The sequence below is a fragment of the Haemorhous mexicanus genome, chromosome 2 (assembly GCF_027477595.1).
Source record: "Haemorhous mexicanus isolate bHaeMex1 chromosome 2, bHaeMex1.pri, whole genome shotgun sequence".
NCBI classification, from domain to species: Eukaryota; Metazoa; Chordata; class Aves; order Passeriformes; family Fringillidae; genus Haemorhous; species Haemorhous mexicanus.
Genome location: NC_082342.1, coordinates 116,997,850 through 117,013,181, shown reverse-complemented (window position 1 = coordinate 117,013,181; position 15,332 = coordinate 116,997,850).

Genomic DNA, 15,332 nt, shown 5'->3' with positions numbered 1-15,332 from the left:
CCTAAAACGGGTGTTTTGCTTTATTTGCAAGGTTTTGTCAGTCTTTACTGTGTCCAGCTCTGGCCCCTCTGTTTGGGAAGGACCTTGGGACACTGAGCACACCCAGAGGGGACAACAAGGCTGGAGAGGGGCTGGGAACACAAACCCTGAGAGGAAGCCCTGAGGGTGCTGGGGGTGCTCAGCCTGGGGAAAAGGAGACCCAGGGGTGCCCTCATCACTCTGCACAGCTCCTGAAAGGTGCCTGTGCTCAGCTGGGGCTGGGCTCTGTCTCCAGCAGCACTGACACAGCCAGAGCACATAGCCTGGAGCTGCACCCAGGGAAATACAGGTTGGAGAGCAGGGAAAAGGTTTTCACACAAAGAGTGATAAAGTTCTGGAATGGCTGCCCAGGGAGGTGGTGGAGTCCCCATCCCTGGGTGTGTTTAACAAAGCCTGGATGTGGCACTGGGTGCCAGGGTTTAGTTGGGGTGTTGGGGCTGGGCTGGACTCGATGGTCTTGAAGGTCTCTTCCAACCCAGGGATTCTGTGATTCTGTGATTTATCTCCTCAAAAGCAGAGAAGCAAATTTCATGAAAAATGGTAAAAAGTGAACTTGCTGCTAAGGCAGAGCAAGAAATCAGTCTTATTCCAGCTCAGAATTTAACCAGTGATGAAGCCCTGTGCAACCAAAAACTGCCTTGACTAGAAACAAATGCCCGAGTTCTTGCAAGTCCAAAGAGCTTACCTGAGTCCCTGGGGCTTTGAATTCCTAAATTTCTCAGAAGTTCTGGGTTTTTAAAATAAGTACAGTAGCAGATAAACAGGATTAGGAACTCTAAGACCAGATTTATAAACCTTTCCAGGGCTACCCAGGCTATGCCCACTAGATGGTTTCCAGAAAATTAGTCTCCCTTAAGATTTCCTGGACTGGTACAGATTTAAAATTTAATTTTCTTTAATAACAGTCCCACAGAGTAATTGTTTGCACATGCATGGGCATGCTGAGATAGATGTGGTTATTTGGCTCATTTAATTGTCTGTGCACCAGGGATCTGGCAAGAGGACCTGCTGTGTCAAGCAGTGTCTAATCTCCCATAAAAACCCAGCACTTCTGGCACACATACTCAAGCTCTCAAGTTTTAAGCACCCTTCCTCATCAGTTATACAAGCAATGTGTGAGCCTCCACATTCTTCCAAAAAAAAAAAGACTGAGAGTTGTCAGACCAGCCCTGTCCTCCCAAGACCTGTCCTGCCATCCCACATGGACCCACAGCCAAGCCAGCAATGCAAGCACAGGTCTCCTCACAGCTGGTGGTTTTCTCCAAATTATACTTTTTGGGTTTTTTAAAATCCGGATCTTAACTTTCTCTAAGTAAAAAAAAATTATTGTTGGGAGAGAAAGTGATGGCAGAGAAAAAGCTTGAAAAAATACTGATGTTGTGATATCTGAAGGCAAATAAAATCAATCAGAAATATGTACTTTTAAAATGTTCATTAATTGTGACTTTGGGGTTGATTACATGATTTTGGGGGTCAGTTTTGTGCTTAAAAGCCCTTTGAGTGGGCTGAAGGCCATGTGCCTGAATAATGTATTTCTTGACCATCCATGCTGCTGTCTCTCAGGGCTGTGATTGACCAGGAGGCTCCTTTGTGTTGTCACCTCTTCCTTGCCTTAAGAAGAGCTCTGTGAAAAAGGGGGAGTTTCACCATCTCTAAAGCATACAGGAAAAAAACCTCAGAGAGTTCGTGCTGATTTAAGTCCGAAATGCTGCAGAAAAATGCAGCCTTGCCTTCAGGCACCTGATCTCATTGAAAACCAATGTGTTCTGGGGAGATGAGCACTGCTTTTCCAAAGCAGGTTGCTGGACTGGTTTTCTGCCTGGGCTTGCCATGGGCTGTGTGAGTGCTGTTGCTGGCACGAGGGAGAGGAAAGGAGCACGTGGCTGGGAAGGTGGACAGAGCTGCTCCTTCTTCCAGCAGGCAGGACTGTGGTGCTGCAGAGGTTGCCAGCTGGCTGGTGAGAAGCTGGCTTTGGTCTCCAGATGCTGAGAATAGCCCCTGAACAATGAGACATTGCTCCCCTCTCCCTGGGACACAAGCACGGGTCAGAGGGAAAAGCAGCCTTCGTGCCTTCTCCAAGTTCCCAGACAAGTTGTTAGAAATAATAATAATAATAATAATAAAAATAATAAAAAGATTGAATGAATATCTGGAGGCTTTTCTGTTCCAGTTCTGTAATCAACAAAATGCTGTATCCTTCCCCACTGATGAGCATTTAAATGTTCTGTCCCCTAGCTGCAGCCTGCTAATGGGGATCATGAGGCCTGGCTGTGCTGCCAAGAAGAAAGCTCCAGCATGGCTTTTTCCAAATCTCCACGGGTGCCTGATCTGTGTGCAAATGCTTTTTGGATTGTTTTTTAGTCTTCTGTTTTGTTAGGTTTTGCACTTCCAGATAATCCCCCTGGATGGCCACATGTTGGCTGGGAAAGGCAGGAGGGCATCATTGGGAGATCTGGATGCTCTTCCACTGCCCACTACCAAATGGGGTTGGGAGGGAGCTAAACAGAACAGCCTTCACCATCTCTGTGGATTAGGCTTTTTTTTTCCTGGTTTTCATTTGGAAGCCAGCATGAATTTGCATATTTATCTCTCCTTTTACGTGACTGCTGCTAATTATTTTATTAGTTGCAAGAACAAACCGAATTTGTGATTATTAATGTGGGTATAAATCTCAGTGTGCTCACAGACATGCTTGGGAGGTTCTGCACCATGTTTTAAGATAAGAAACAAGTGACTACAGCAGTGATTATGACTATTGCTTTAATCTTTCACACAGCTGGAGAGTTCAGTGTCCATGGCTGAGGTCTCATTCTCCTCTTTCCCTGCTGAAAGTGCTCCCAGTTCAGTACATTTAAGTGGGAATAGGGACAAGGAGTTCATGTCACTACAAAGGTTAAGATGTCCAGTATTTCTTTTACGTACACAGTATTGTTCCTGTGATTTCACAATCACTCAGACACAAAAATGTTAGGTAGTTTGCCAGGGAAAAAAAAACCCAAGAGAAAGGAGGACAAGGAATCCAGACAAATAAAATGGATGGTGCTGGAGAGGGGCTGCCCCTTTCAGCTGCAGCTGCATCCAGCCAAGGCAGGTCAGGGCTGCATCCCCCACCTTGCACTGGTGCCAGCAGCAGAGGAGGGTATGGACACCCCCAGCAAGGCACTTCAGCCCTCATTTCACCTCCCTTCCTCCACTGTGCCTGTTTTCTCCACTGCTGTTTAGGCAGACAGGTCACCTGCAGCATCACCTCTGGCACTACAGTGGAGGGGCTGAAGAGTCTGGCTGAAGCTGGAGCTCAGCCTGGTCACAGCAAGAGTGCTGCTCTTGCACTGCAACTTCAGCTGACACCAGGCACGCTTCAGTAATCTGAAAATCAACCACTTCTTTCACAATGAGGGATTTGCAGTGCAATTAGGCACAAACAAACCATCAGCAGTGGATGTGGGCAATTCAGTCAAACACCCTCATACACATTCTTCAACTGGTTACCTCATGTCTGTATCAAAGACATTGATATAATGGTTCTCAAGTAGAAAAAGGCTGCAGCAGCTCAACAACTCCATGTCCTAAGCTGATTTACAGCCTGAACAAGACTTAAGGATCTCCCATGACTTATGCCTGTGCTGAGAGGGAGAATGTGCTGAGTGCACGTTTGCCTTTGGTCCAACATCATGGCAAATGTGGCAACATAACCACTCTGCTTGGGACCTCTTAATACTATATCTTGATTCACAATCTCCATGAAGCTGTTTCAGGTCCCTCTAACAGCAGCCTGATGCAGACATGAGGTGCTGCACACACACTAAAGGTGCCTGTGTGAACATGTCTGGACAGCACAGAAAGAACTGATGCAGAGACACCCAGTTTCAGATCCCCAGACTTTCCTACTCGTCAGTCTGAAGAAAGACAGAGGAAGGAAGAAGAAACCCTAGAAAAAGAGAAGCAGAACTCTTTATTAGCAGCATGAACTTTCACAATGATTTTATCAAAGGACAGAAAAACCACAGGCCAGTCATTGGGTGGCTGTGAGTTAAGACAATATTGAGCTCAACCTTCAGCTAATTAAGTTCTCTGGAAACCACAACTGCAGGAAGGCAGACACTTGCTAAATAGATTAAATTTTTCTTTGCTCATGTATTTTTGATACCTGTCATCTCCATTTCCACCAGGCAAAATCACTTTTTCTGTCCCATTTCTCAGCACTTGGACCATCCAGATACACAACAGCTTTCACCAGCAAAAATCCCACACCACATGGGACACCAGTGACCTGTGCTAACCACGGGGTGTCTGCACTGGGCAGCTGAAAGGGAATTCAGGTGGGGGCACTTCCAGCACCATTAATATGAGGGTCCAGCTCTGTACCACTGTGAGCAGACAGCTCCTGAAAGCAGAAAACTAAACAGAACCACCACATAACTGATGTGGCTCCTGCCACCTGAGCTGGGATCTTGTTCTTGGATGGAAAGCCGAGTGCTCTGAAAGCCCCTATTCTTGCAGGGTGTCTTTGTTCATCACATACAATTCCAGGAGCTCTGCATTTCAGCAGCAGCAGCAGACCTCATCTCAAGGGGCTGCTGCCTCCCAAGGTCCATTAACTCACCACAAATCCCTTCTGCACAGCTGGTGTGGCTGAGATGTGCATTGTACCTGATGCCAGAAGCTGCTCAGTGAAGCTTCAGAACATGCTTTTCCTCTCCCTAAAAGGAAAAAAAAGAAGGGTTTCTGTTGGATGTGATGAGAAAAGCCTTCCCTGGCCAGCTGCACTCTGCAGGGCTCTGTTTGGTACACATAATTATCTGCTTTGTAATGGGGATTTACTGCACATGTGATGGTGTGTTCTGTTTATAAAATACCTGATGAAGGCGGCACCTGAGCACTCCTGTGTGTAGCTGTGCTGGGTGCCTGCTCTGAGGTGGCTGGTGCAGGCTGCCTTGCAGCCCCTGCTTTGATAATCTGTCCCTCCATTATCCCTGCTGTTCCACAGGCACCAAAAGATAAGGGTGAGGAGCTGCAGCAGAGCAGCTTTGCATAATGGCAGCAGAAGGTGCACACATGGAAAGGATAATTAGTGATGGTGAGGAGAGGCAGTGAAACTAAGGCACATGACAGCCCCAGAGCTCCCTGTGGATGTGGCAGGGATGGACATGATGGATATCAGTCTCTGTGGAGCTTTGGCTTTCTGTGGGAGCTGCTCATCCAGCACAAGATGTAACACATATTCATCTGTATGCAAAACTGGGGCTGGGTTTAGGAGGAACAAAGGAAGCAGCTGTGGAGTGAAGCAGGCTACCAAAGTGGTGAAAGCCCAGATGGTGAGGGGAAAGGGATCTTGTGCATGCACTGGGCACCAGCAAGCACTGCTGGCAGGGAGGGAGAGGTAGGTGGATTTTTGCTTGCCCTTCAAGAAGCAGCATCTGACCTGCACACCATGCCCCCTGCACAGCACAGGGGTGGGACATGTGTGGGGTTTTTTAACCTGGGTTTGAACTCTTACAGCAGCAAGAGTTCACCATGTTGCGCTCTTGTGACAGCAACATGGTGCAAACCATGTTGCTGTCACAGCTTCAGCAAGAGCAACTTGCCAAGCCAAACCCCTGCAGTTTGGTTCACCTGCACTTTTTTTTTTTTTTTTTTTTTTTTGCACAGCTCTTGTAAACTCTAAGGGGAGAGGTTTAAATTAGATGTTAGGAAGAGAGTAAAGAGGTACTGGCACAGGTTGCCCAGAGAAGCTGTGGATGCCCCATCCTTGGAAGAGGTCAAGGCCAGACTGGATAATCAGATGCTTTGAATAACCTGGTCTAGCAGGTGGCAGGGGTGTTGGATGAGATGATCTTTAAGGTCCCTTCCAACCCAAACCATTCTATGATTCTATGACAGCTGGCTGAGGCACAGAAAGGGTTAAACTACCAGGACAACTCAGGAGATGGAAAATGTCCATCTATCTGCAAGTAGAGTGAGAGAGGCTTTTTTTTTCCAGGGTGAAAGGATCTGTAAGTGGCCCTGAGGAGCAGGACTCTTGGTTTGGTGGGCTGGAGCACAGACCACGGGGTGTCTGGGCCTGTCCCCAACAGGTGACCCTGCTGCTCACATCCAGACCAAATTTGGGGATGTTTAAATGTAGGATTTGGGTTCAGTCCCCTTTCACAGACACAGTGGAAAGCTGAAGGTCTGGAGGCACTGCCGTGGGAGCACGTGGTCTTAATTCCCTGGTGCTGGGGTCACTCTTGGGGGGCTTTGGTACAGGGATCCTCTGCCTGGTGCCAAGACAAATAATGCTGTGGGCTTACTGACCCTGATAGATAAAGCAGACAGATTTAGCTGTTTCAAGGTAAAAACTTGTTGGGGAAGATGCAGCAGGAAAGCCTTATAAGTATGATTATCTGGCAAAATATTTTGAGAATATAGAAACTATAAGCGAGATTGAAATGAAAGCAAGCTCTGAGATACCTTAGTTACTGAACAGCTGGAAGACAATGGTGTGGCTGGCTGAAGGTAATCCCCTTTGGATGAAACAACACCCTCTACTTGCAGACAGCTCCAAGGGTCAGAGCAGACCCTACTAGCTTAGCAGAAGGGATCCAAAGAGTAGTTCTTAGGGTTTAAAATGTAACACAGTATGGTCATGGAGTGATTCTTATAGGCTGTATGTAAATGCTATAGGATGTGTATCTTGTACTAGATTGGCTAGTGAAAATTAGAATATTCAGCACAGAAGAAGATTTATGGTATTGTAACAGGAATCTTACCCTCTCATCCTCTCTCCCCCTCTCCTCTCTCAGGCCTGCCCCGAGCTGTGGCTGGCAGCTCCCAGCAGGGCCCTGCCCCCAGGCCCGTTGCAATAAACTGCAAGTTCCAAGCCCTGGCTGCAGAGATCTCTCATCTCCATCTGTCCCGACCGTCCTACCCCCTGATGCTCCTACAAAAACTGAGTGGGTAACCATCCATCTCCAAAAACCTCCCTGTGCTACACAGCTCCCTCACTGCTCAGCCCCTGTGGGTGCAGGCCTTGGGCACACTCCCTACCCTGGACGCCCTCCAGCCCAGCAGAGGCAGCCACAGCTCCCCACATTTGCCAAGCTTCTCTTTATTTGCTGCTTTATGAGGCCGAGGGGTTTTTCATGCTCTGTGTGGCAGATTTGGAGTGGCCCAGATGAGTGGAACTATTTGCATGCAGTTGAGGTAGATGAGATAAGGCCTGTGCAAATAAAGGGTCGCCAGGCTGGGCTGGATTGGGATAAAGCTGGCAGCCTCCTCACAGGGCTCTGGCAGCACAGCCCAGCTCAAACCTGATGCAATGGGTGCTGCGGGCTCCTGGTATTTCCACAAAGTGTTGTATGAGCTTGATGTGTGTGATTTGGATCTTTACGAGTTTGTTAACAATTGTATTCGTGCCTAGATGGGTGAGATGAAGGAGCCAAAATTCCAGGCAGTGGAAGGTAATTAATGCTCATCTTCAGTGCCAGAAGTCGTTGGGAAACTGTGGCTCCATCCCAAAAAATGGGCAGAGTCCTGTCTCACTTGGGTAAATCCCTATGAGGTGAGAGACCTGGAGCTGTACAGCACCAGGGCTGAGCAAAATCTGTCTCTATGGACACGGGGTCCAAGAGGGGCTGCACAAGAGCCCTGATCTGCCCATTTCTGGGAATGTGACAGCCCATGGGGGCTCTGGGATGAGGGTCCTGCTTTAAACACAAGCAGAAGAGGTACAGCACAATCCCTGTGAGGATGCCAGGCTCCCCAAACACCGAGGACCTCTTAAAAATACAGACCGGGGGGGGGGGCGGTCTGCAAGCACATGCAGAATATTTGGAAGACATTCATACTGCACTGAAGGGTACAATATGATGAGTCATTTTTTAAATTGTCATTTAAATATTTGATTTTATTTCAGATTATTTAAAAATTGTATTTCTTCCATAGTGAGTAAGCAGGCATGACATACTGGGACAAGTGAGTCCAAACTGCTGTCATTAATATCTTACAGAAACGGTCAAAGATTAAAACAAATGACTGAAGCCAACTACATGTATTCATTACTAGGAATTTCCCTAAAATATCATGGATTCTTCCTTTTCTTAAAGGAGAATCACTTGTTTAATCACTCAACTCTACTTTTCCTCGGAACCCTTTTTTCTTCCCCAGCAGTAACCCATCTTGTTGGGTGGCTTATTTTTTTTTCCCTGATTAAAAGCAATTTCCAAGATTTTTATTGTAGTCATGACAGAGTGTTTGTAGGTAAGGTAGAAAGGTTGTGGTGGTATAAAACTGTAGAAAAGCACAGTCTTAAAAGTAGGTTCTTTATGTTGTTATTATTATTTTAATCAGGGATATTATTTTTAAAGGGTCCAAGATTGTCCTCAGGCCTTGGCTTATGCTCAACTATTTAGTCATAAATCTTAAAAAGAAAACACCAACTTTGTTTGATTTTTTTTTTCCCCTCTCTTTTAAAAATAATCTGTTTTAAAATATTTTGCAATTGCTGATTCTGAATGAAATAGTGAATGCATTTAGCATGATAAACAGTATACACTCACAACTGTAAGCAAGAAACTGCTATTTACAGATCTTTGCACACATCTGTAATCCATTCTACCACATTTCACGCACACAAAGCCAAGTTAAACAACAAAAACCTCAAAAAAGCCCAAAACAAAACAGAAAAAAGCACGTTCATCCAGAGTAGGATTTCAAAGTCTTCAACTAGACCAGAAAAGGACTGAGAGTTTATTCAGTTTAGCTGTTCAAGCCACGATCTCAACTGTGTTTTCCAAACTTGCTAAATAAACTGCATCACAGCACACCTTATTCTTTCTATCTTTTCCCTCCAGGATGGAGTAAAATGCCTCAAGCAGAGAATATGAAGACACTCAGGACTTTCCTTTCTGCTTCCTAAGCACCATTAGGTTTTTAAACAGCTCAGATCCTGAGCTAAAGTGGTCAGTTTTGAAATCTTTATCTGGCTGCTGCTTCCCTCTGGGAGGCGTGCAGAGCACAGCTCATTAAGTTAACATTGGTTTCCATGGACAGGCCATCTGCTGGGGAATCATCATGCCTCTATCCTGTTTCTTCTGCTCCAAGGGAGACAGGATTCCCTCTGCCTTCATGGTTTCACTCAGCTCCAGTCACCAGGAGTGTCTGCTCTGGGCTGGTGTCGATGAGAGCTGCTGTGATGGCTGGGCCAGAGGGCTGGAACCCCCTCACTCCATTTCCATCTCCAAGCTACTTTTGAAATGTCCCCAGAAGTGCAGCAGAAAGGACCAAGCCCCAGTAGGGCAGTCTGCTTTCCTCTCTCAGCTGGATTGAAAAGGCATTTATAGCTGATGTTCTTTGGGCACCACCAAATAGTTGTTAGGATTGAGAAATTCACCAGAGCATCCTTGTTTCTTCAGTTTCCTGAGAAGAAGGAAGTTGTGTTGTCACTATAGGACACGTAAGAACACAAGTGCACATGCTGCTCTCAAAGTGAAGAGAAAAGGGAACGTTTATTTTTTTTACTCCAACATGTATAGTTTTCTAAAAGTGACAGAGGATTTGAGGGTGACAGTGCAACCTCTCCAATGACACTGGACAAACTAACAGTCTATCAGATTTCTCCTTCTCTATAAAAGAATGCAAAACAATGAGTTATTTACAGAAAGTGTGTGAGAAAGTTCATTACAAGAATGTAAACAGCAGAAGGCTTAGAAAATCTTAAAAAATCAGAGTGACATTGTGTTATTTTCCTGTTAGGCATGAGGGAGACTGGGATTTATCTCTGACCTGTGGACACCTAGAGTTCACCCATGCCTGTATATCCAAGACATTCCTTGCAAGAACATGGAGTGAAATGTACATTTTTTGAGCTCTTTTCACCCAATCTTCTTCAGTTCTGCTTGAGGGTATGGTGAGCTGCATCAACATTTCAGCTTGGTTCACCCATGGGCTCTCAAATGTTCTGAATTCTTGGTGCTGCCATCAGTGACTTGAATGCCTTCTCCTCAGGAAAATATTTGAGCAAGGACTGTCACCCTGACTGAGAAATGCAAAGTATTCAGGGGCATCCGAGCTGGACAAGGCTGTTCTGGATCTCTTGGTGGAATCTGCTCTCAGCCCAGGCAGTGCTGACCTTGGTGATGAGCAGCTGCCTGTGCCTTTGCCCTGCCAGGACCCTCAAGTGGCACAGGGGAGTGCTGGGGTGGCTGTGAGCGCTACTGACAAGTGGCATAGGAATCTTACAGCAATTTTCCTTACAGAGAAATCCCTGTGGCTGGTTCCTGGGAGATATAATGCACATGGGGCTGCCTTCAGTGAGGCTGGGACCTGACAATCTTTTGAGGCACCAGGGAGCCCAAGTCAGTGAGAGTCTCCTGTCTGCCTGGGGGATGGCAGAGGTATGTAGAAGCTGAGGGAAAATTCATCTTCCCTTCCCCTGAAGTCCCACATGTTTTTCTTGCAACAGAGAGGGTCAAGTGAAGAATTCTGATTCCCTGCATTGGAGCCATTCATCTCTTGAGAGATTTTGCTTCTTTCAAATTTATGATTTCTATCACAGCTGTATGCTGGGAAGCACAAGAACAAAACAGAACACAGGAGCAGGGTGCACTCTCAGCCTGTGTATTTTTACCAGGAAAGTGAACCTGTCTTCTCCCTCCTCTCCCTGTCTAGCCCATATCAGTCCCTTCACCACATGGGAGGGAAGTAACTCTACTCACAAACCCTCTGTCAGATAAAGCACCTGGTCCAAGGAGATCTCTTGCCGCTTCCATTGGCTCCATGCAGTGAGTGTCAAAGAGCTCAGAGGCACTGCTCTGCTCCCCTGGCACGACTCTCCCTGCACTGAGCAAGGCTGCTAAGGTTCTTACAGGATTAGGGATGACCAGCACTCTGTTATGACTATTTCTGATCTCTCCAACCTCTCTCAGCACTTGGGGCTACTCAAAACTCAAGTTACCAGATGCATTTTGCATGCATTCACTGGAGAAATGCTGCTTTCAAGCCCCTCCTCCCCCAAGAACAAACGCACCACTTGATCTTAATCCAAAAATGAGGCATTACAAAGAAGATCTAAAAGGACAGGGAGATGTGATATGGTAAAAGTTGAGAATTAAGCTGATTTAAATATTTCCAAAGTTGAATATTTCCATCGCATTTCACTGTGGGATGTTCCCCAACACAGCTCCAAACAATGGCTGAATTCGAGCACCAGATGAACTCTCTCCCTGTGCTTCCAACCTGAACTTAATCACAAACACAATTGTGGAAAGAAAAAACAGCTTCAAATGAAGCTTTTCTCTAAAACCAAAACCAGAAATTCAGTGCTATGGACAGAGAGATGATCTTGTATCAAAGTGTAGGATTCAGTTTTCATTTTATTAGGGGATTTCTGGTGTGTCTGGGCACAAGACACTCATCTTAAAGCCTCAGAGCCTGTGATGTGGGACAGAGCCTGCTATGGAACACATAAACAAGGGACAGTCCTTTCTGTATTGCAGGGGTGTTGTAGGAGGGCACAGCCACACCTTGAATAAGACCAGTGACCTGCTGCTGATGGGATACTTGGATACTGCAGTCTCTCTCTCATAGCTCTTTTTGTGCAGTCAGCTCTTTCCAAAAGGGCTGTGTTGCAACTGCAGAGTACAGATTCTTCATCTTGGTGACCTGGTCCATCTGTTATCCTGGTGAGCTCTGGCACAACTTTCTCCATTAAAACCAGACACTTGTGTCTTTAGGCTTGGGTCCCAAAGGTCTCATACCCAATGAGAAGTCCTTGCACAAGAGGCACTTCATAAAGCACAGGGAATTAGCTCAGGGTGAGGAGAGAGAGAGAGAAATGAACACCAAACCCTCAATGTGTATGTACATGTATATAACAAAGTGACAACATAACAAAAAGGGGTCACCACAATATTCTCTCACGCTCTTTGGGAAATAAGTGACCTTTCAGCAGGCAGCTTTATATTAGCTGATTTCTTAGGTATGCAAGCTATCTAAAAACAGTTGCTCCCTAATCTGCTCTCATCAGCTCCAGGTTATGGGAGTTCATAAATCCATGTACGTTTGACGCTAATGGAAAATCTGCATCGTGACTCCCTGGGGTGACCCAAGTGCGTGACAGTAACGAGCTAGCTATGCATTGCTTGGTTTGCCCACAAAAACACAAATGGAGAGCTATGAGGCAGAGACAAAGGGAAGAGGTCGGTAAGATGGCAGCATTTGTATTTGTTCTGCCTGAAGCAGCCTTCACTTCCCAGAACCAGACTCTGCTTTCAAAGTCCCCGCCGACACCAACCACGGTCACTGAGGGACTCTCCTCATTTGTCTCAATGCTCTGGCTGGGCAAGAAAGCATGATTTCAGACAGCTGGAATGGCACAGACCTGAGGGGATGGGGAGTGTTTGCTTTAATACATCTAATTTATCATCTTCTGCCCACAGCTGCAGGAGAGGGAGAGAGAGATACTGAGCAGATCAGTCCAGAAGCATAATGAAACGTGGCAGATGAAGTGGGACACAAAGCAGTTTGCTGTTCCCACAGACTGGAGACTGTGTGGAAACAAGCTGTTTTCCAAGGGCTCCACTTCACTTCCAGGGCACTTTACTCCGGTCTCTTACCAAACTCTGGCTCCAAATGGTTCAATAGGAACGTGAGGAAACCAGGGGGCAGCAGGGAAAGGAGAGAGATTTTGCTTCTTTCAAATTTATGATTTCTATCACAGCTGTATGTTGGGAAGCACAAGAACAAGGCATCCTTGTAGCACTCAAGTTACCTGAAAACATAACCAACAGCAAGTTTTGTCAAGCAAGCAAGGTTCCCTGAGCAGGACCTGTGAACTGCTTGGCTGTTTTTATGCAGAAAGCTGCCTGCTCTTTCAGGGGAGGGGGGGAGAAAGTCCAAAAGGCTGCTGTGCCAGGTTAGTTTGTAAATGGTCAGACCAGGACAGCTAGAATAAGGGGCCAGTCAACATCCAGGCCAAAGAACTAAGAAAAAAAAAAAAATTAAAAAAAAAAAACCAACAAAAAAAACAACCAAAAAACCTGAATGCCACAAACAGAAAACTTTTTACCAAGTATTCGTTCTTTCCCTGACTACAGACCCATTTGAAAAATTGTCTCTAAGAACTTCCCAAAAAAATCAATATTTTTCTGATGGGAACTGCCCAGGCCATCTGTGCCAACTGGCCACAAAATGACACCGAATCACTTGGTGCTGCTTTCAGTGACTATTTCCCTGAAGGACTTTCAAGCCCCAAAAGATGACTGACTCAAGTCCCCAGCCAGCCAGTCCTGGGCAGGGGTGCTGAGGAGCAATTCTTAAAATGTATGATGGACACAGATGTTTCCCATCTGCCAACTATGCCATAAGGAACAACATCCCACAGCTGAGGCCATCTGAAACGCTTCCCACACAGCCCAGAGCCGTGCCCAGCTGCAGTCCCACCCAGCAGGAGCGTGTGATGGAAACTGTCAACAGGTACCGAGTGTCCCTGACATGAGACAGCAGACTGAGGGACAGAGGGGGCAGAAAAGCAGAAATGGTGATGCAGAAGTAAGAAAAGCAGCACCTGGTGGATCACTCAGACTTACTTAGAAGAGTTTTGTTGGGGTTGGTTTTTTTTTGTTTTTTTTTTTTTTAACACAGGCACAAATATTTAAAGCTAAAGTCTAAAATGGGTCAGAGCAACTTCACACCCACCCAGTGCAGAAAGCCCTGCTCTTAACACCCCAGTGTGTGTTTAGACTAGTATTTTATTAGAAAGGGGGGAGTGGAGAGATGGGGAAGGGAACTAATAGCACCCTGGATGGAAGAGATCCCATTAAGACCCCCTGCTGTATAAAGTGTTGAAACCGTGCTGGGCTGAGGGCTTCCTGAGCTGCTTCTATTAATACAACAGAAATAAATGGATTTTTGGCTGGATGGTCTCAAAGGGCTGCATGGTCTTAGGGCAGAGGATTTCAAGCCTTTGTTAACAATGAGGACAGCAGATGCAGTTGGACTTATTTATTATTTAGCCACCTGTGGTACAAATGGCTGCACACCCCTCCCCCCTATGCTGGGGTTAAGAACTTACTTTGCTTCCTTCTGTGGACTGGGATTGTGGAGTTGCATTTCCCTCTCCCAAGCTTCTCCTGCCACTATTGACATCCCTTTTTAATCACCTATTTCTGCCTTTTCCTCTGCTCACAACTCCCCTCTTTTCTTTATTGACTTCCCATTCTTCCTCCCCCTCCAGTACTTTTCACCCTCGTGTTGACCCCATTGCCAAAGAATATCCAAACAAAGCCAGAATAAAATAAAATTAAAACATAAAATAAAATAAACTTAGGTAGTTTGTTGACTCCCAGCAAAATTCTCACAGCACCAAGAAGCCAGAAGAGAGGTGGGGCATTTGCTTTGCAGCATTTGGGATTTTGCAAGAGATCTCATGAATTGAATGCCAATTTTCTCCTACTGATTCGTGACCCAAGCATTGTAAGGAAAACAATGGCTGTCACTGGTGCCAATGTGTGTTCCTGGTCCATAACCTGAATGTCAAAGCAGCAGAGTTATGGGATAAAAGGCAAAATGGCACAGCTGACTGAAATTTCCTAAAGGGCAACAGACAAAAGTATGAGAATAAAAGAAGACTTTCTTCAGCATTTCAGAGAAATTCTGATCAGAACTCTCACAGCTTAGATCCTCTTGTAGCGGGACAACAGCAACATCCTTCCCCCTTTCCCTTTCCCTTTCCCTTTCCTTCTCTTTCTGACAAGATGTTTCCTTTTCTTACAAGGTATTAAAAGCAACAGGTCTCCCTTGCCTGGTTGCTTTCCTTTTCTGTGTTGGTTCTTTCCAGATTTGGGATCTGGAAGTAAAATCTGTCCCAGGAAAAGCCTTCCCAGCAATGGAACTGAGATGGGCTTTCCATTGCCAGAACATCCGTCCTTGTTTTACTGATAAATTTTGATGCACAACTAAAACTAACTTGGCTTCTTGATTTCAGCACAGCTGGGCCAACTCAGCATCCCAAGAACATGAAATGAACATGTTGAACAAACCCTGTGTTTAACAAGCTCTCTTTTGTTCTCCAATCCCCAACCACAAAAAGCAGCACACACAAAGCTCAGGGAGATGTGGGACCAAAGGAGGATGGTGTCTTCTGAGCCTGTGGCCTGTTAGCCCACAAAGCCCAGGCATTTGTCTCCTCCCTGGAAGACATCATTCCCACATGGGGTCTGATCAATCTCAATCACACACCAACTTGCCAGCTGTTCCCTCTAAAGTGACAGCTGGCTTTAAGCATGTTGTCTTTATTCTCCTTTGCCCTCATCCCT